The sequence below is a fragment of the Helicoverpa zea genome, chromosome 18, assembly GCF_022581195.2.
Source record: "Helicoverpa zea isolate HzStark_Cry1AcR chromosome 18, ilHelZeax1.1, whole genome shotgun sequence".
Classification (NCBI taxonomy): domain Eukaryota; kingdom Metazoa; phylum Arthropoda; class Insecta; order Lepidoptera; family Noctuidae; genus Helicoverpa; species Helicoverpa zea.
Window position 1 is genome coordinate 1813734 of NC_061469.1, and position 21241 is coordinate 1834974.

The 21241-nt window shown below is 35.9% G+C and overlaps 1 protein-coding gene across 6 annotated transcripts in view; it reads right to left on the bottom strand.

Annotated features, from left to right (window-relative positions):
- The window catches only part of LOC124638665 (rho-related GTP-binding protein RhoE-like), a 161687-nt gene that overhangs the window by 65062 nt on the left and 75384 nt on the right, over positions 1 to 21241 (bottom strand). The window contains exon 1 of one of the 6 annotated variants that reach the window (XM_047175669.1): positions 6 to 129. The exons of the other annotated variants lie outside the window; for them this stretch is intronic. The gene's annotated coding sequence lies outside the window, so the exon portion shown is untranslated. Of the gene's footprint in view, positions 1 to 5; positions 130 to 21241 lie in introns of those variants that run through there. 6 annotated transcript variants of the gene reach the window in all.

Genomic DNA, 21241 nt, shown 5'->3' on the forward strand with positions numbered 1-21241 from the left:
CCAACCAATTTTTAACCAACTTCCCAAAAAGGAAGAGATTCTCAGTTCAGATGTTTCTATGTAGATATCATCATCATCTCAGCCATAGGACGTCCACTGCTGAACATAGGCCTCCCCCTTAGATCTCCACAGATACCTGTTGGAAGCGTAGATACTCGTATGTATTGATTTTTTTCGTTTTGATAATCAAATATGGCGGAAAACGTCACTTTTTTATTATTCGTTGCAAAATGACAAAGAGTATATTATATTCATCCTTTTACTCTAATAGCGGTACTTTCGTCCCTAATGTGACTCTTAATGAGTTCCAAATAAAAAAAATTAACGCGAACTTTGGCGGAACAATGGCACTATTCAGTGGTAGAAATCCCACTAATGACCTTCAGTAAAATAATGTAGAACTCATTATGTGGTTTATTTACCTTTTAGGGAACAATACCTGGTTTATAATGTAAGGCCTTTAATTAAAAAGTGGGTGATGACATATCGGTAAAAAAGCCACGAGAAGATTGATTTTTCTCGACTACTACAGCAGAAAAGTGATGGGATGCGGAGGAATGAGGATCATGTTGAGAGGAAGGTGACGAGCATGAATGTGGATAGATATAGTGGAACAGACGACCAAAGAAACGATGGATGGAGTGTGTCATGTGTGAATGTCGACATGGCTAGAAAGAAAGTTACTTGTGAGATGTCGGCAGACAGAAGTCACTAGTAATTAGTCAGTAATACATTACAGAGTCCACGCAGACTGCAGATTAAATACATAGTCTTCAAACTGTAGACGAAAATTTAGTTTAAGAGTGATGAATCCCATCAAAATAGTCGGCTGATACCTGCTCGTTGTGAAGTGCGCACTTTCATACACTTCTGTACCTACTATTCAAACTAAAAGCACACCTAAAGTTTGCAATCTTTCTTTCATTAACAAAAATCATGAGTCCCAATATTATTTTCATCATTTCACAAAATAATATTTTTCTAAGAAATAAAAATCAGACTTAATAGCAAGCGGTACGCATGAACGCTCAAGTATAAGAGTGGAGAAATTGAAGGGCGACTTTAACAAGCGCTCGAAGAAATTGTGTTACAATTGATAGGCATGTGTAACAACCTTTATTAATACGTACGTGTGATTTTATTTCATTCCAATTTCTAAGAAATATTTTTTTGATTTTATTGTTGATTCTTAATTTTGTAGAATCGTTTTATCTTAATTCAGAATGAGATAAGTAACTGATTCGAAGTTTGTTCATTTTTAGTGTTGAAAAGTGTTGAAAAGGTCAATCTTTATTCTAGGGTCATAGGTTACAAAGGTATAAAAAAGGCATATTAAAGTTATAGTTATCGGCACCGATATTGAGCTCTCGGCGGAAGAGTGGGGATCGCTTTGCTTTGGATATGTGATAATAACACGAAAACGCTTCATATTTACCTCCAAAAAATACCTACAGCCCAAATATAACCTGGTAACAATATCCTAAAGTAGATATTCCTTGTTTTAATAAAAACCGTTTTCCCAAAGAAAAACTTACTTAGCTAAGAAATAGGCGATGTTTGAAAACAATGGCATAATGTAGAGATAAGCTCCGAGCCACACACTGCAAACTTTTAGTCGTCCGACAATTTGTTGGGGCTCATAAATCAGTATGAAGATAAATGGTAGTACGCACATTACAATGATCAGGTATTTGGCCGGTATCAGACCGACTAAAAACTTTCATTGAATTCACGATTTTTTTAAATAAATAGGTTTAATTAAGATTTCAAAATATTTACACATTTACATAAAATTAAAATAAAGATTTTAAATTATTTCTTAAAATAATAAACGTGAAAGTTTGTGAAAGAATAAATCCTCAAAAGATTATTTTTTTGCAACTGTCACACTAACTGTTGGCGGACTGCAGTGTGTGGACTGAAGTAAGTAAACTGGGATATATCAGAAAATATAAGTCACGTTAGACGTCCATAAATCATCAAGGGTAGTTCTTTCTAGTTTTTTGTCGTTGCTTTAGGGTTGAACATATTCCTTTTTGACGAAGGCTTTTTAAAATATTAGTATGGCAATTTGAGCGAAATGATTGAAAAACTGTACTATTCTACTTTGATACTGTTTCACGAGTTGTAGCTGATTTTCGAAATTGCTGTGATGACTTGCCAACACGGTAATTTCAAGCATCTAATTTCGAACATAAAGGGGTTTGTATCGACTTAATTTAATATGTACATCTCACAATAGTAAGTAGTGGCTACTTTAAGCGATGTTGAAACTATTACCTATTTAGTTTAACCGGGGTGATTTCATGGTTTACCTATAGGTATAAATCAGTCGGCTTCCAGTCTAACCGGATTCAGCTGAGTACCAGTGCTTTACAAGAAGCGACTGCCTATCTGACCTCCTCAACCCAGTTACCCAGGCAACCCGATACCCCTTGGTTAAACTGGTGTCAGACTTACTGGCTTCTGACTACCCGTAACGACTGCCAAGGATGTTCAATGACAATCGGGACCTACAGTTTAACGTGCCATCCGAAACACAGTCATTGGTGTCTAAGAAATACGTAGAAAGTACATACAAACTTAGAAAAGTTGCATCGGTACTTGCCTGACCTGGGATCGAACTCGCGCCCTCAGACTGGTCCTGGCCCTGAGGCTGGTCCTTTACTCACTGGGCCACCATGACATGCACGTATAGGTATAAATACCCTTTACTATAAGTATATATATTATGTTAATTTAGATGACTTTGATAAGCAAAGCCACTCACGTTACCTGTACTTATTCGAACCGGTACATGAGTACGTTTGTAATAAGCCCAAGTGATAACCCTAGGTCTAAATATTTTAGGTCAACATCCGTGTGTTAGTACCTACTCCTAGCTCTTTTTACTGTTATACTGAACTATTTTCTAGGACTTATTTCTTCCTTTTAAGGGCTTGATATTATCAAGTATTTTTATCCGTTAGGATTTATAATATGACTACATTGAACTACATTTCATCCTTTACTTTGTCTGGAACTACTTTCCACACCCGAATAAAAGTAGCTCGTCACTTCCTATCTGGATGCCTTTCGTCACATTTGGTTAAGTTGTTCTCATTTTCAGGAACTACTGGACCTGAATGTTATACAACATGTAACTTAATTAGCGCACATCCTGAAATTAGTTTGTTCAGAATCGTTTACTGAATCGATTTATATAATTTTTAATATAGGTAATTTTTTATCCCAAAAATAATTAAAACTACGGAAATTATTGTCATATTAACCCTGTACAGTCAAAACAAATTCAAATAGACCGTAACTCAAAGTAATAAGACTTCGTGTATTGTCGGCTTTCCGTAGTTTCGTTATGTTGTGTCGAGTCGAGCGGCGCGCGGCGCGATATGTGCGTGCGTAGTAGTATGACCAAAAAGTTCGCCAAGAATTGGTATAACTAATTTAGTAAATAACAATGCATATACATGTTAAATTAAAAATTCAGTGTATGTATTATGATTATAACATAATATTCTAATTGGGGTGTTTGAGGGTGTGCGTTAATTACGTTACATGTTGTATATACAAGTAGCCAATTTAGGCATTTTTTTGTTGTACGAAATCTTCAAGAGAGAGTATCAGACTCTTACTGACTAAAACCCACCATGTTCCTTCTTGAGCCCTTTGTGTACCAGGGCCAAGTAACTCTTTCGAACAATCCCGCAGCCCTGGCAGGCTTTGGCCCTAGTGGATCCCACTGCTCATTTAGGTATCAAGAAAGGCTGCCATCATATGGGTGAGCGGAATATTACTCTAAGGTTTATTACCTAAGCTACAAACTACACAACCACCAGATATGTTCATTATGAACATAACATTCCGAAACTTAACTAATATTGTCTATAAATAGCGAAACTATTCAAAATACTGTTGTTTACGATATCGTGCACTATATCAAGTTGGAGCACCCCGTAGTTCAGGGTAACCGCCAATTTCCTTCGCAACCGCTCTGCAGACCAAATTAATAAATAGTGTTTCAATAGCGTCTGGGTTTGTCTAGGATAATTATTTTGAACAACCTATGTAGTATGGTGCGAAAAACTATGAGTTTGAAAACCTTTCTAAACGCTAATATAATTATTATATAACCTCTACAATTATATATGCAGCACCTATAATGATTTTAAAATACACTAGCTTCTGTCAGCGGTTTCACCCGCATCCCATAGGAACCACGGCACGAATCCGGATAAAAAGTAGCCTTCCTCGATAAATGGGCTATCTAAAGCTTGTGGCACATTATAGCAGCACGGCAACAGCACGGCTGCAGCACGGCGTCGCCTCGAATTAAGACTACGGCGAGCGGACAGCGCGCCAACCCCGCGCGGTCCGCTCGCCGTCGGCGCGCCGTCCGCTCGCCGTCGGCGCGCCGTCCGCGCGCCGGCCGCGAGGTGTAAGCTTGCTGTCACCGCAAACTCAATATTATTTTAAGACGATTATGATTGATGTTATGATTGAACACGACGTAATGACGTTGTTTCGCTGCCGGCTCGGAGTCGGCGGGCAATTAGCACGCCGTCGGCGCGCTGTACGCATGAGGACCGCTCGCTTGCAGCACGCGGGCGGCGAGTCGAGTTGTGTGGAAGCAGCAAGCACGCTGACTGCTCGCCGTTGGCTTTTTCATATTGACATTACGAAATATATTATAATATACACGATTTAATGCTCTAAATTGAATGACAACTTAAATGCTGGTGTGGAGCCGTGCTGTTGCGGTGCTGCTGTAATGTGCCACGTCCTGAAAGAATTTTTCAAATCGGTCCAGTAGTTCTTGAGATTAGCGCATTCAAACAAACAAACTCTTCAGCTTTATAATATTATATAGTATAGATTATTTTCATAGAGAAAAATATTTTTCACTTCCAAATAAATATTTATCAAAATATAAAATATTTTAACAGGCCATTTTAACAGGCGTTCAATTTTAAATACGAGGATCCATTTTTTGATTGCACATTGTCATAAAATAAAATATAACAATATATAAAGTTTTCCACATAATCTATAAAATCGATGAAAACAAACCAACCACGAAAATAGGTTCCTATAAAATAGGTACAGACACATCTGAGTTCTATCTAGTCTATGGACGGTAGGCGTGGCTAAAGCAATTACCCCGAACGTAATTACCTATGCCCTTGCCAGAATAATTAATTTGTTTGCTATCACATAAATTGATTATTCTCTGAACTATATTCCGGTAGTTAAGTCGAAGTACTGTGAAACAGTTTTAGAACATATTAAGGGGACTAATAGGTAGTGTGTTTGGTATGTGTTTGTAGGAAAATGGCTAAGCCGATTTTGATGAAATTTGGTGTGAATGTAGACTGAACCCTAAAGAATACTATAGAAGAAGAAGTTTTTATTTCAAAGTCAGCCTCTATACCACGCCATGTCACCTTTTTAACCAACTTCTCAAAAAGGAGGACGTTCTCATTATAATTTTCTAGCAGAACCCACTATAATTTTCTAGCAGAAAAAAATGCAGTTTTTTCCCATTTCCTATTATCTTCATAGAATAGCACCGGGAACAAATAAACATGCCTTTAAACAGCTCATGGGAGCCTCCAGAGCTAATTAAATTCATTAGCGCTCAAGCAATTGATATTTATGACATCATAGCTTCCTGACTATGGCTGACAATCATGGGATGTTCGTGTTGGGAAAAATCACATGGAAATGTTATTGTTATGGGTATTTCTTTTAATATTATTGATTTGAAATGTGTTTATAAACTATGTGGTTCGTGTGATCTTTAAAACTGCAGAAAAAGAAATGACGGCATTGATACACATTTTATTAAATAGTGGAAATCATTGTTTGAAAGCAAAACACAAAGTTATTGTTAACGATATTAACGTCTACTTCCGTTACCCGACTGCGCAACGAAAAGGGTAATGAGTTTTTTCAAATAGAAAACCCTTTTCAAATAAAACCCCGCAACTGTAGTTTCGGCAGGAAAGACTTTTAGACCTTTGCAAACTAAAAGCCACCTTTTCTTCTTCTGGAGCCCTTGTGTTCCAGGGCCGCGGTAACTCCTTCGAACAATCCCGCAGCAGAAGGAATTCATAATTAAGGTAAGGCTGTTAGGTAAACAGCATAAACACTAAACCAAATTACTAACACATCTAAAATTAACCATATTCTCTTCTAAAACAAGCTAAACTCACACAAACTTCCTCAGTAACATGTCATTACGAAGCACCACGCAAGTTGTGGTCCGAAAATACTCGGACAAGAATGATAGTTGTCCCCAACTTGTGTTGATTACTGTACATGTCTGATCTGACCTAATTGTGTTGCTGGCCTTGTTTTTATCTTGTTTCGGGGTTAACTTGGCGAGAGAAGATAATACTTATGTCTGTATAAAAGGGTTGCTACTTAGTTTGTCATTATCATTCGGCCTTTATCCTAATTTTATTTGGGTTGGCACAGCATGTCTTCTTCCATGCTGCTTTGTCTACTAATTTTGTTATTTATTGACTCGCTGCTAGGCACAGGCCTCCTCTCACACGGAGAATGGTTGAGCGTTAATTACCACGCTTGCTCAGTGAACAAGTACTTTGTAGAACAAGTTTCCTCGGGAGGGTTTCCTTCGCATTTGATCAGTTAATGGTGTCCAAAATATAAATACGTCGAAAGTTATTACAAACTTAGAAAAGTTGCATTGGTTGGTACTTGTATAACCTGGGATCGAACACACACATTTATACTTGTGTATAGTTGGGAAAAAGCTAGGCAGGTGATGAGTTTTAATAACGTAACCAACCCTAGTGTCAAAGATTTCTCGAATCCAGCAGGCAGATATAAAAAATAACCTAAAAAGTATAAAAATTCATATTTTCACCACTACCTAGTTAAAACTCTGCGTAAAAAATGTTATTTGTCGTATTCAGGCCATAGCTTCGATTGGCGTTCGGACAACTACTAACGAGGGAGTCGGCCGATATATTGCATGTTGTGTGTATGTGTGTGTGTGTATGCTTGTTGGTCTTATTAGAGAAGTTAGTGGCTTATGGACAGTTGTTTGATATTGATATGGAACAAATAAGTATGATGTGAGGATTATCTTTATTAATTTTACGTCTCTGTAAGATTGAGAATTAAAATAGGATGAATTAAAAATCTGGTACATTTCTTTGCAGTTTATTTTACTCTTATGTAGTTTTTTACATGGACTCAACTTAATTACCCGGGCAATTCCCTGGTTTGAAAATCGTTAGTAAATATAATGTAGTTCGTTAAACATATAATACATGTAAATACGCATTAATACATACATTTAGTAAATCACAAAAATAATCTTATCGCTACTTAGACCCATTTCAATAGGGAATCAAGTAATAACAAGCGACAGGCTGTTAGACCATTAGCGAGACAGAAGCCGTGACTTATTGCACTAAGTTATAGCTTATAGGTACTTCTTAAATACATAATACATATGTATTTAGGATTAACTACTCTATCTAACTAGGTAAGTATTACTTATAGTGATTCTTTTTTCCAACTATTGTTGGTTGACGTCGGCAAATCTAATGTAGTTGAGAAACAGGGTTATCTGACAGCCGGGAACCATCCATTTAACTAGCCTTCCGAACCCGAAGGAATTTCTCAAGTCAAGATAGCCCTGTACACGGAAAATCTATTAAATATAACAAATATACCGTGATTTTCATATTTAACTTGAATAAACGAATACTACAATTAATTCATTACTAAATCATAAAAGAATCTTATCGTCACTTAGACTTATTTCAATAAGGAATCAAGTAACGACAAGTGGCAGGCTGTTAGAATATTAACGAGACAGAAGCCTATTAATTATGGTGTTTTTTTCTTGATAGAAGATTTTCTTATGTGAATTTATATAACGCCTTTTAACCCATCATTTAATTAGCCATAAGATAGTACGAACGGCAAATTATAGGCACCAATATAGTTGGCGATAGGTAGGTAAAACCTTGAAAGATAAAAATAGTTTAATATTATTCTAAGAAGTTATCATTGTTAATATTTATAAGTAAATAGCAAGGCAATACATATTATAAGTAAATACCAGACACAGCCAACCGCCGATTTCCGTGACTAAACTCAACGAAGCGACGAGAGTTTCAAGTCTAAACTGAACTAGTTTGAACAACTCGAAGACTAGCAAATATATTCGAAGCAACTAGATTGATCGGACTCTATATTGTTACAGTGAAACATAACTAGACTTGGGAACCCAAAACTTTGATTTATAAACTTTGCAAACTTCACTAAGGGTCTTTATACATGATACCGCGTATCGCCATTTACCGTAGTGGCGGTAAGTGGATTCTGTCGCGATTTTCAAAGCGTTTACCTTTTCGCTGCCAAAGTCAACCGCGACGGTTTGTGTTTTAAAATAAAATAAATATATAACATATAAACCAATTTGTTTTATACGATTCAAATTATATTTTTTGCTCGATGATCTACCCGATTACATAGTTCGTTTGTCAGGCAGCGGAGGAAATATCTTGCCAAAAATTCGAGTGGATTTCATAGAAGCCAATGAAACCGCTTCGGTCAAGGAATAAGCATTGCATCCAGCGTGTCAATGCAGCCTTTTGGGCACAACCCCTGCAAACAGCGATGCGGAATAATTTGATACTTAACTGTCATTTTCTCTTTTTTATTTAAAATGTAAATACAATTATATTGAATTTAATGACAGGGTAACAATATAAAGAAGCTAATACAATTTAAGTTCCCCTGCACCGCTTACCGCGGCGGTACACAACCCCGTGTGAGAACCTCCTAACTGTTAGCTCAGACTCATAGCTAACACAATTATTTAGGGGTAGTCTAGCTGTTTCTCCACGATTGTTTCAGTCTAGTGGTGGAGAACTTAGGTATTCATCGGGGGAGTTCCTCGATAATTTGATCAGGTTTCAAAGTGATAGCTGCTTGATATTTATTGGACGTCGTTTCATTGAAGGTTGTTAGTGAAATAGGGTGAGGGCAATTGTTCGAGCTATTTTAAAGCTGAAAGGGTATTTTCTAGACTTAATTGACTTGAATTTAAGAGAATATGAAGACTTTTTATATGCTATTTTTATTATCAGAAATCGGCCACTACGCGGTAGTTATTATGGGTATAAATAAATAAACTATTAGGGTGTTCTAAGACCAGCTATAAGTCATGGATGGATAGAGGTATATATATGAAAGGAGGAACATTTTCCGAAACTACTGAAGCGATTTGAAAAATTCCTCTTGAAACGATTTGAATAACCGCGGGTGGCAAAGACCATTCTTATTTGGAAAGAAGTTTCCACGTTTCGTGAGTGAAACTGTGGAAAGCAGCAAGTGTGATATGTAGCAAAAATAAACATTCAATTAACTCTTCCCCATCACAGCTAGCTTAGCTTAATACACATTTCTAACCGGCATTCTCCAAACCGCGAGCTTCACTAACTCCAAATACACAACTCAGCATTATATATTCTGCAAGTTAGAAACTAACTTGATAGTTAATTACGATTTAACTCAATAGCATTCGGCTCGATCGGTTAACTGAACAAACACTAAGTTCTACAACGCATAATGTGTTATTGTACTCATTCTAATACCGCGGTTAATGGAGAACTGGAGAAGTTCAAGCAACTTTTGGAGAATAGTTGGCAATTTTGTTGAGAAAGTTTTTGGGTGGTTTAATTTTGTGTTGTTTAAAGGTTTTGGGTTTAAGTTGATTGTTTTTGCTAATTATGCGATGTATTTTTAATCTTGAATAATTGTGATCAATGATTCAAAGTAGGGGCGGGCAGTAGATGAAAACGAGATGTCCATTGGCCAAGACCGGAATTAGTACCCACTGGTTATGTAGTTCAACAGTGGAAGAAAAAGGGTTTTTCTACAAACATTCTGTTAGAACCTTTTTATTGTCCCACTGCTGGGCACAAGCCCCATATCACACGGAGACGGATACACATATTAAAGAACCGAAAATCAACCAACCTTTTTGCAACTAGACCCCTTTATTCACTATCAATCTCCACTCAAAACCTCAAAAAAGCTTGATCTCTTCAATCAAAGCTTATAAAAACATCAGTAAAAGCACAAAGCTGACAAACCAAGCGTTAGATGCGTCCTGTTTCCTGCACAAACAAACACAAAGTGCACAGTGGGCTACAACTACGTGTTTGGACACAAGCTGCCTTGTTTGTGTCAGACGTTATTTTGTTAAGAGAGGAACACAGTGCTAGTTTGATGTTGAGTTAGGCTGTTGAGGAAATTATCAATTTCTACCAAATTATAAATATTTTAAGTAAATGGTAATATGTATTAATTATGTATTAATTTGACGACCTCGATGGCGCAATGGTCACCATGCCGGACTGCCGAACCTGAGGTCCCGGGTTCGATTCTCGGTTCGGTCGACATTTGTGTGATCAGCATGCTTCTTGGCCGTGGTCTGGGTGTTACAATATGTATTTATAAATATGTATACATGTAGTTATGTGTAGTTTATCAGTTGTGTTAGCACCCATAACACAAGTTAATTAATAACTTACCATGGGGCTAACCGACCGTGTGTGAAAAGGTGTCCCGACATTATTTATTTCTTTATTATTTATTTATGCTTTTTTATAGAAAGAGAGAGCGTATAAAGCGTTAATTACGTTGTTTTATATTATAAGCGAAAAATATACTGATATTTATGATTTTATGCTGATGTCTAAGATATTCAGTAATTGTTTTTTTTTTTTCATAACGTAGCAATAATTTATTGGCTTATTACATGATTTACACCTTTTACCTAATTTACATGACGAAACTTGAACGTTATGATTGTAAGATAACATGAGTATATTTCGTTTTCTGCATCATTTTATTCTTCAACAAATAACTTTTTAATAACTCCAAAAGTTGAACTTCCGAGGAAGTACAAAAGTACGGTTAAACATTAAAGAAAATAAAAATACGGAAAATTTTACGGTTTCCAAGAAAGCCAAGTACCTACATAGGGAGAAGCAGACTTTCAACGATGCAAATTACCGAAATATCCGGAAAAGTATTAAGAATACATTTTTAAGGAAACTCTACGAAAGAAAACTTTGTGTAAATATTTGCTTTAAACAGGTATGCGTTTCGGTAGCCTTGTTATTACATTAAATAAGTGGTATTCCGTTTTTCGTTTCGAAAGGGTAGTTATTCCTTTTTTTCCATGGCACGTTAAGCTATAATTCCCGGCTGTCATTTGAACATCTTTGGCAGTCGTTACGAGTACTCAGAAGCCAGTGAGTTTGACAACCAGTCTTACCTAAGGGTATTGAGTTGCCCGGATAACTGGGTTGAGGAGGTCAGATAGGCAGTTGCAACTTACTTGTAAAACACTGGTACTCAGCTGCATCCGATTAGACAACATAATTGGGAAAAGTTTAGGCAGATGATGATGGTATTAATGAAGGCTGCAGATGAATAGCTGCAGTCATCCAGAGTAGGTAGTTATACTTGTTTAAGTAGGTATTCATTATTAGAAATTGTAGTATCGTTATAAGACCTAAATAAACTTTAAAACCCTTGAGACGTTTCTGCCTACAAATTAATTTATGGCTCAATATCCCAACTTTATAAAGTATCGTAAAAGAAAAATATCTAAAAAAATCTTTATTTTTCAGCCTAGTTAGATAAAGTTTGTCATGGCCTTTATTAATAGTCTGTGGCAGGTGTCAATGTGATAAATAATTTTATAATTGGAGTCTAGGGTACGTTTAGAAAAAATATCAGTCGAATTAAGATTAAACGAAAGTGGTTTATTTTTCACATCTTATTTTTCATGACATTCACGTTTGCCACCATACTGTACCTATATTCAACCATGATAGAGAGACAATTGTTTTCAGGTAATTTTTACTTGCACATGTTTCTCATGTCGTTATTACTACAAATACTGAAAACGAAACTATAACTATATAAATATCTAAGGGGCTTCCAAAAAACAAAAGTATTTTTTTATAGATTAAAGTAAGGAGCCCTCCGCGTGCGAGTCCAACTTTGGATTTGGCAGATTTTTTCCTACCTATGTACAAGTCACAAATATTTTTTTTTCTTTAAAAAAATCACAAAAAGATTTAGTCCAGTATACTGTGTCTTGCTAATTGATCGTCACAGCTGCCTCGGTGATCCAATTACATTTTATTGACAATCCCCCCTTCGGGGACTGCGATCGCGACGCCTAATGAAATCTACACCCTATGGAGAGACAGCTACATAAATGTTAGGTTAGAAGAAAAACGTTAATGAGGAATATTCTATTTTTTATAGACAATAAAAAATGTTTTTGTTTTGTTTTTGCGAAGAATGTGATGTTTGAGTTATGAGTGAATCTTTGATTTTGCGTGTAACTGCTAATCCTAAAAATATTTGCTTAAAATACCATACCACACTTTCATTATTTCATAACTTATTTTAATCTTTGTCAATAAAATAAATAGCAAGCCCCAGAGACTTTATTATTTGTTACCAAACATAAACCTAAATAAATATCAGACCAGACTCTATATAATAATAAATAATTAACTATTACACATTTATTACCAAAAAACATTTTGCCTACACTCAAAACATCTAACATTTTTTCGCATAAACACAAACCACTTGTGTAACCGACCGTACTACACGACCATTACGCTATGGACCTTATTTATTACATCGTATTTTAAAAAGAACTTCACTTTCATAAAACGTGGAATCTGCTAGACAACTTTGTGTGATATTTATGTAGCTTAGATAATGCTGTATACTCTGTGTTCGGACAGATTATTACATGTCATATTTTAGAGGAAAACTGAAAGAGGGTATGAGAAGGTCGTAGCTTGTGTACGAAAATATAGGTAATGGTACATTTTTTTACATTATTAAAGCACAATAGCGCCTTTTTAATGAAAAATTATCAAAATGATCATCTAATGAAGGAACATGATGGGTTTAGAGTCAGTATGAATCTGACACTCCCTCCCGCTGTGGGAGCTGCATCGTGATTCTTCTGGAGCCCATTAAGTACCAGGCCGCGGTAACTCTTTCGAGCAATCCCACAGCCTCGGCAGGCTTTGGCCGTGATGGACCCAAGCGTTTGTATTTTCAAGAAGTAAGAACCCAGAACAAGACGTATACTAAGGTGTCTTTCAGAATATTACCATTTTAGGTAAACTACAAATCCACTATAATAAGTTGAAAAAACAGTAAAATCTTTCTATTATTCGTTCGTTTCTTTCTTGATTGCTTTAGTTGGCTCTCCTCATACAAAACTTTATCCCTTTCAAAATTTAAATAAAAACAAAGATGGCCGCCACCCTGATGACAGGACGTGTGGCGCCATCTGTCATACAACATGAGTTGTTGGCGCCACTGTCGCGTGTCAAGCGTTTACCGCAGTGATTAAGTGCTGAGTTTCCGCGGGAAAATCGCGGCCAGCGTTTGTCTAGCGGGAGATGACAGTTGGAAATATTTTTGATCGTTTTTGGAGAAGAAAGGTTCTGGTTTTGATATGTAAGCTACTTCTCAAAACTAGATGGTCATCATCTAGTTTTGAGAAGTACATTTTTGCAAAGATTTACATAACCTATTTAACTAAGCAGGTTGAGAAGTAAATTGATGGAATAATACGGTCAACATGGACTATAGAACTATAGTGAACTTATAACGCATAACATGAAAGTTTTGCGTGTTACGGACATATGCAAAATGAAATGCGAAATATTTCAAAATCCACACATGTTAGCAGGTTCCAGGTCCACCATATTCCGAAAAAATACATTCATTTTTCACACTTTTCCAGAAATTCAATATTCATGCACAACGTTGCCTGAAATAGGTATTTTTTAAACGAGTTAGAAGCATAGATAGAGGTTTTTACCTGGCTCTGCGGTATGCTCACTAAACGAGCTAAAAATATTTTACCTAACTTTTTTCATATGTTCACATTAATTTTGTTTTTGGTATGTAACTGTTTGGCATCGAATATCACAGGATTTATTTTTAAAATAAATATGGAGTGTGCTCTTTTAATTTAAAATGTTATGGTATTTTCACACAGCATAGCCTTTTCCTAACTTTGTTTGGTCGGGTTCAGGTATAACCGGATGCATCTGGATACCAGTCCAGTGCCAGCTGCAGTGGATAAGGATCGACTGGGTGACCTCCTCAACCCAATTACCCGGGCAAACCAATACCCCTTGAAAGCCTGGTTGTCAGTCTTACTAGCTGTTCTGTTAACCCGTAACGACTGCCAAAGATGTTCAAATGACAGCCGTCACCTACAGTTTATCGTGCCATCCGAAACATAGCAGTACAGAGATGACTAGAGTTAGAATACTATATAGGTACATTATTTCAGTAGTTGGTTTAAAACAAAACAGAGTGAAAGAAACAAAAACCAGAGCAGCTTCGAATATTGGAATTCCAAAATACAAACAGAGGATAATTCCTCTCCATCAGAGGCTTTTAAAGCAATCCCTCTTCTTTGTCTGCACAGTGGGCGTCTTCCATCTGTCTAGTGGACAAAATACGCTAAAATTAATGATGTTTTGCCCATGTTCCGGACATGTCAAGGAAACTTTGGTACTTACGGAGATTTTGGATTTTGATACTGACTGAAATAAATTTTGGGTAGGCGGGTACTTGAGTGGATTAGTTTGTTTATTCACTATGTAAGTATACTTGACTTGGTATGCTTACGATTTCACTTAAATTGAGAAATGTTTATATTTTTCGCATAAATAATATATTGTAAAACCACTTAAAAGTTACAAAATTTTAAATACTTAAGTAACATAGCCTAACTAACGATCGAGTTTCAGACTCATTTCTAAAATATGTTCAGGTGTAAGAGATTTTAATTAAACAACTTGACAGTATTACCCGGATGCAGCAGAATACTATAACCAACTTAACTATTAAAGTAATACAGAGTTGTTCCAGCTTACTCTACTGGCTATTAACAAAAGTGGGCTTAAAGAAGTGGACGACTTGAAGTCACTTGCGTCTTGGTTTTCATAAACTGTTGGTACATTGTAGAGGATTATTACTTGGAACAGTTTTCATAAGGTGGAAGCCTTGCTTTTAACTTCAAAGTCAAGTATTGCTGAGGGAGAAAAACATTTTATTGATAGAAGTAATAATTTGACGTTCTTTTATTGATAGAAGTAATAATTTGACGTTCAACTAAATAGCCAGAGCTTGAAGTGAAAAATACCATTGTCTAACCAAAAATTACATTTGAATTACGAGAACCACTTACGACAACAACAAAAAATTGCTGAATTTCAAGTAGTATAATAGTATAACAAAAATATCTTATTAAAAAGCTTTTTTACAAAAAAATTAAACCGACTTCCAAAAACACTAAAAAGCAAAAAAAAACTAATTTTAGGTGCATCGGCCTAGAAGTCGGTGTCTAATCGATGTTACTAAGTTAATTTTGCCACCGACTTCTAGGCCGATGCACCTAAAATTAGTTTTTTTTTTGCTTTTTAGTGTTTTTGGAAGTCGGTTTAATTTTTTTGTAAAAAAGTTTTTTATTTACAGCTTTTCAGTGATACGAATAGATGCCACTATCCATATAAGTGGAAAGTTCTCATCAATACAAAGAATATAAGACCAAATACGAGGTATTTCACATATTCAGTTATCGAATTCCCTCGACCTTCTTTGCTCTCCATCATCAGGTCAGTTCCAAATCTTCACTGTTGCAAAGGTCTCGTCAATACAAATAATATAAGCCCAAACACGAGGTAGTTTACTTATTCAGTTGTCGAGTTCCCTCGACCCTCTCTGGTCTCCATCATCAGGTCAGCTCCAAACCTTCACTGTTGAATAGTTCTTTCAGGCATATACCTGAGTGTCAAATTTATACCCTATGTATGCTTACAACTTTCGAAGGTTGCGCTCGATTTCTCAGGGTTTCCATCATCAGATCCTGACCTGATGACTATGGGACCAACTGGCAGCTATTTCGCGTCGAACAAAAAAAGAATCACGTAAATCGGTCTATAAACCTTGGAGTAATCGATGTACATACATAGAAAAAAAAAACATACCGACCGAATTGAGAACCTCCTCCTTTTTGGGAAGTCGGTTAAAAATATCCAAAACTTGCTCTAAATTCAAATACAAATAAGTAAGTACACAATATTTTACATGGTACAAGTTACACCGAATCTAAGTTTAAAGAGCCTCGCTCCAGCCAGCTGTACCCTGACTGATGTCATTTTAATGACACCACGACATAATGTTCTCAAAAACTGCACAAAATACCGAAAAATCTTATACATCATCTTTCAAAGGAAATTATTTTGAAACGCATGTAATGCATACAAGGGTACTACACATAAGCTGTAGGTCCCGGCTGTCATTGAACACCTTTGGTAGTCGTTATGGGGTGTCATCTGATAAGCCAGTACATCTGATAACCAGTCTTACCAAAGGATATTGAGTTGCCTGTGACTAGGTTGAGGAGGTAAGATAGGCAGTCGCACCTTATAAAATACTGATATTCAGCTGCATCCGGCAACATAGCGGGGAAAAGGCTATGCAGATGATGGTGGAATGGTGTTATAATTATTTAGATGAGTGCAGAAAGCCATATCCGTTCAATATGCATACCATGCACTTAAATGATGACTATACAAAGTTACCAGTTATATAAAGCAATATGTCATAGCTCAAAACACATAACCAGTCTTCTGACACTGTCGGATAATAAGCTCGAAACTCTCGGTAACAAATCGGTTCTTTAAAGTATTACGAAGTTCGGGATACCTGGAGATAAGTTTAAAATTGCGGGAACTTATCATCAGTTATCTTATAAATATGTTAAACTCTTAGAATCCAGTCGAGCTGGATACGACTGCAGTTTCCACTAGATAAGCCATGGTTAAAAAGAAAAGAAAAAACTTTTTTGTATGAACTCTTTAGAGGTTGTGCCAATTTTTGTATTTATTAGGGTGTCGTGAATAAAAGTGAATGGTTCTCTATGATTTTTTACTTCACATACTTCTATTAGGTATTGATGTACCGAATGTTTTGTGCTGTTGACAGCAGTCAATTTTTAACCGACTTCCCAAAGAGGAGGAGGTTCTCAATTCGGCCGGTATTTTTTTTTTAAGGTTCAATATCATTTTTGTAACGACTGACAGAATTGTCAACTGCACCAAAAATGGTCAGACCCTACTCTTTTTTGCAGTAGGTATAAATATACCTAAATGATAGCGCTATTTATTTAAGTAGTTTTTAATTTTATCTAATATTTTGTACAATAATCAAGACTTCAGTTCCGTTTTTTTATTATTTTTATTTAAACTTATAAATCTTCACCCAAAACAAATAAAATAAACCATCTACCATTAACAACATCAAAAACTGCACAGTGGAAACAATACGACCGCTCATACATCACGCATGACACACAAAGCCAGTCGCACAGTGTGACGATCTCGCATGTCACCGGACAAAATCTGAACACACTGGCACACTTGCCCAGTGGACCAAACGCGTATGAAATTAATGATCATAAGTGCTGATGGAAACTAGATGTTAAGAGAGTGCCTTGTGATTATCGTTTTAATTAATGGTGGTAATGAAAGATGGTAATTGGTTTGGATTCCGTGATTGAGTTTGTCTTGCTAATCAGTCTGTAGTAGTGCTAGTTTAGTAGGTAATTGTATGGTGTTTACAATATTTGTAAAAAATCAAATGAGAAATAAAACTTTCTTACTAGTATTATAAGTGCGAAAGACAATTGGTTTGTTTGTTACGCATCCACGCTAAAATGCCTGAACCAAATGAAATTCAATTTTGTACGAAAATTGGTGACACGAAGATAAGGTACTTTTTGACGGCTGCGGAATATTTTTCCATAAGGACGCAGACGAAGTTGCGGGTGAAAACGTGTTCAAAGATCAAAATGACCTTTGCTTAAAAATATTTCTTCTTTTTCAAAGCCAAACTACTTTATGATCCAATGCACTTACTGTTACAGCCTTTTTTTTTATTTTTTTTTTATCGTCCCACTGCTGGTCACAGGCCTCATCACACACGGAGAAGGATTGAGCATTAATCCCCACGCTTGCTCAATGCGGGTTGGTGATTTCAGACTATAGTCCAGGTTTCCTCAAGATGTTTTCCTTCACCTTTTTATCAGCCATTGGTAAAGTCAAAGTCAAAGTCAAAGTCAAATCATTTATTTCACTTAGGCTTTCACAAGCACTTATGAACGTCAAAAAATATAAATAAAGTTGATTCTAGTTGCCCATTCCAAAAGTAGCTTCCTATGGAGAAGAACGGGCAAGAAACTCCATGGTTACTCTTTTTTAAAATAATAGGTATTACAGTTTGTATGTATTGATACATACTATAATAACATGCGAAGATCATGTAGAATCACAATAGACAAAGAATATGAGAATAAATAATAATAAAAAAAGGTTAAAATGCTACATGGTGTTCACATTTACAAATCAGTTTATATTTTTGTACTAAGTTACAAACAAACAATCAAAAGAATAACACAATCTTACTAGCGGGTGTAATTTTAAATTCGCAATAATTTGATACTGTCAGTGCGTCCTATGGAGCAGGACCAGCATGTTTCCAAGCATTTTTATCTTGAATATAATCTTCTAATTTATAATAAGCGTTTTTACAAAGTGTGGCTTTTATATGAGTTTTAAACCGCATGTCATTTAGTTCCAGAATGTTGTCTGGTATTTTATTATAACATTTGACACAATATCCCATGAAAGATGTATGTACTTTAGATAGTCTAAACTGCGGGATGGCTATTTTATTTTTATTTCGAGTGTTATAATTATGTCTATCACATATTTTATCAAACAAATGTAGGTTTTTCCTAACATACATGATATTTTCATATATAAATTGGCAAGGTACGGTCATAATATTAATGTTTTTAAACAGTTCCCTAAGAGATTCACGACCACGTAAGTTGTACATAGCTCTGACAGCTCGCTTTTGTAAGATAAATATGCATTCAATGTCAGCAGCTCGTCCCCACAGCAGAATGCCGTACGACATGATGCTGTGGAAGTAACTAAAATATACCAGTCTAGCTGTTTCTACGTCCGCTAGCTGCCTCATCTTTCTAATAGCATAGGCGGCCGAGCTAAGACGACCCGCAAGAGATGTTATGTGGGGTCCCCATTGTAGTTTTTTGTCAAGAGTGATTCCCAGGAAAACTGTCTGATTTATAAATTCTAGTTTTTGACTATTGAGTATTATGTCACATTCACTACTTTTTACATTTGGCAATGAAAATCGAATGCATTTTTTTTTTTTTTCATTAAGGGCCAAGTTATTTGCGTTGAACCAATTTTGAACCTGGATAATGGAATTGTTTACGTCGTCTAGGTTACGTCTACGCCGATCAATGTTAAAAATAAGAGAGGTATCATCGGCAAACAACACCATCCTAGGTTGATTATCAAATAGATAGGGCAAATCATTAATATAAACTAAAAAGAGGAACGGACCTAATATGGAACCTTGTGGTACGCCCATTGCCATCATTGAGCCCAGTGAATTTACGCCGTTTACTTGAACTTTAAGTTGCCGTTCGTTTAGATACGATTTTAATAACTGGAGGGATGTATCTTTGATTCCGTAATGCTCTAGCTTCTGCAAAAGCGTTTCGTGATTTACACAGTCAAACGCTTTTGAGAGATCGCAGAAAATTCCAATGGAGTCTTCAGCTTCCTCCCAAGCCCTAAAGATGTGCTTGATCAAAGTTACACCAGCATCGGTTGTACAGCGACCTTTGGTGAAACCGTATTGTTCGTTATGAAAAATGAAGTTTTTATTGAAATGGCGCAACATTTGTGCAAGCATCAACTTTTCGAATACCTTGCTGAGAACCGGTAAAACAGAAACGGGTCTATAGTTGTTTGATTCTTTGCTATTTCCCGATTTAAATAAAGGTACTACTTTACTGTGTTTCATTAGATCAGGAAACACGCCTTGGTCTACGCTAACATTAAAGATGTAAGCTAAATAGGGTGCAATAGTTTCAATAATTGACCTACACACCTTGACAGACATACCCCAAAGATCTTCTGTTGATTTTATTTTAAGATCTTTAAAGGCCTTAACAACAGCCTCGGGGCTGGTATGTTGAAATTTAAATACTGAACTGCATGGCTTTACATTTGTTTTGAGTAAATCGATAGCTACGGCGGTTGAAGAATTTAATGATTTTGTAGTTTCGAAAGGTATTCTGGTGAAGAATGCTTCAAACTCTTGAGCTACTTCAAGGTTACCGTTGATGAGGCCTTTATGAGTTTCTAGGCTAAAATCAGTTTTGCGAACTTTTCGCCTACCTGTTTCGTTATTAATTACTGTCCAAGTTGTTTTTATTTTATCCTTAGAATTTTTTATTTTATTTCTAATATGAATAGATTTAGCCTGTTTACAAACGTTTTTAAATATTTTCGAATATTTTGAGACATGATCACGGAAACTTGGATCGGTGCTATAAGGCTTTAAACCATAAAGTTCAAACAGCTTTTGTCTACTTTTACGAATGCCAGGAGTTGCCCAGTCACTAAATAAGAACTTGGACTTAATAATTTTAGTTTTAACTGGAAAAGCTAATTTGAATTGTTTGTTTAATATAGAGAAAAAATCGGCGTAAATATCACTTGAATTTTTAAGATTTAAGCTATGTGCACACAGTTTATCACCTAAAGTTTGATTGAATTTATCGATTTTTTTTAAAGTATATTCCCTAAATTTTATTTGTGTTTTCTCTGGTGGAGAGTTAGTGCGAAAAGTGACAACTTGTCCGCTGTGATCAGAGGGCAAGTAATTCACTATTTCCTTATGTAGGTACTCACAGCTGCAAAAAACATTATCTATACAAGTAGCAGTAGTTGGTGTTATCCTAGTAGGTTCTTCGAAAACGTTACGCATATTAAATGATTTTAAAAGATTTAAGAAACTCGAACTTACAATATTACTTTCTAAAATATTAATATTGAAATCGCCACATATAATGACTGACTTACTACTGCTACTGACTTTTTTCAAGACATCTTCCATGACAGAATCAAATACACAAAGATTCTGGTGTTGCGGTGGTCTGTAGACACACACTAACACATGCTTATCTAGCTCAACACAGGACAATTCAATATTATGTTCCACTGACATATCAACTATA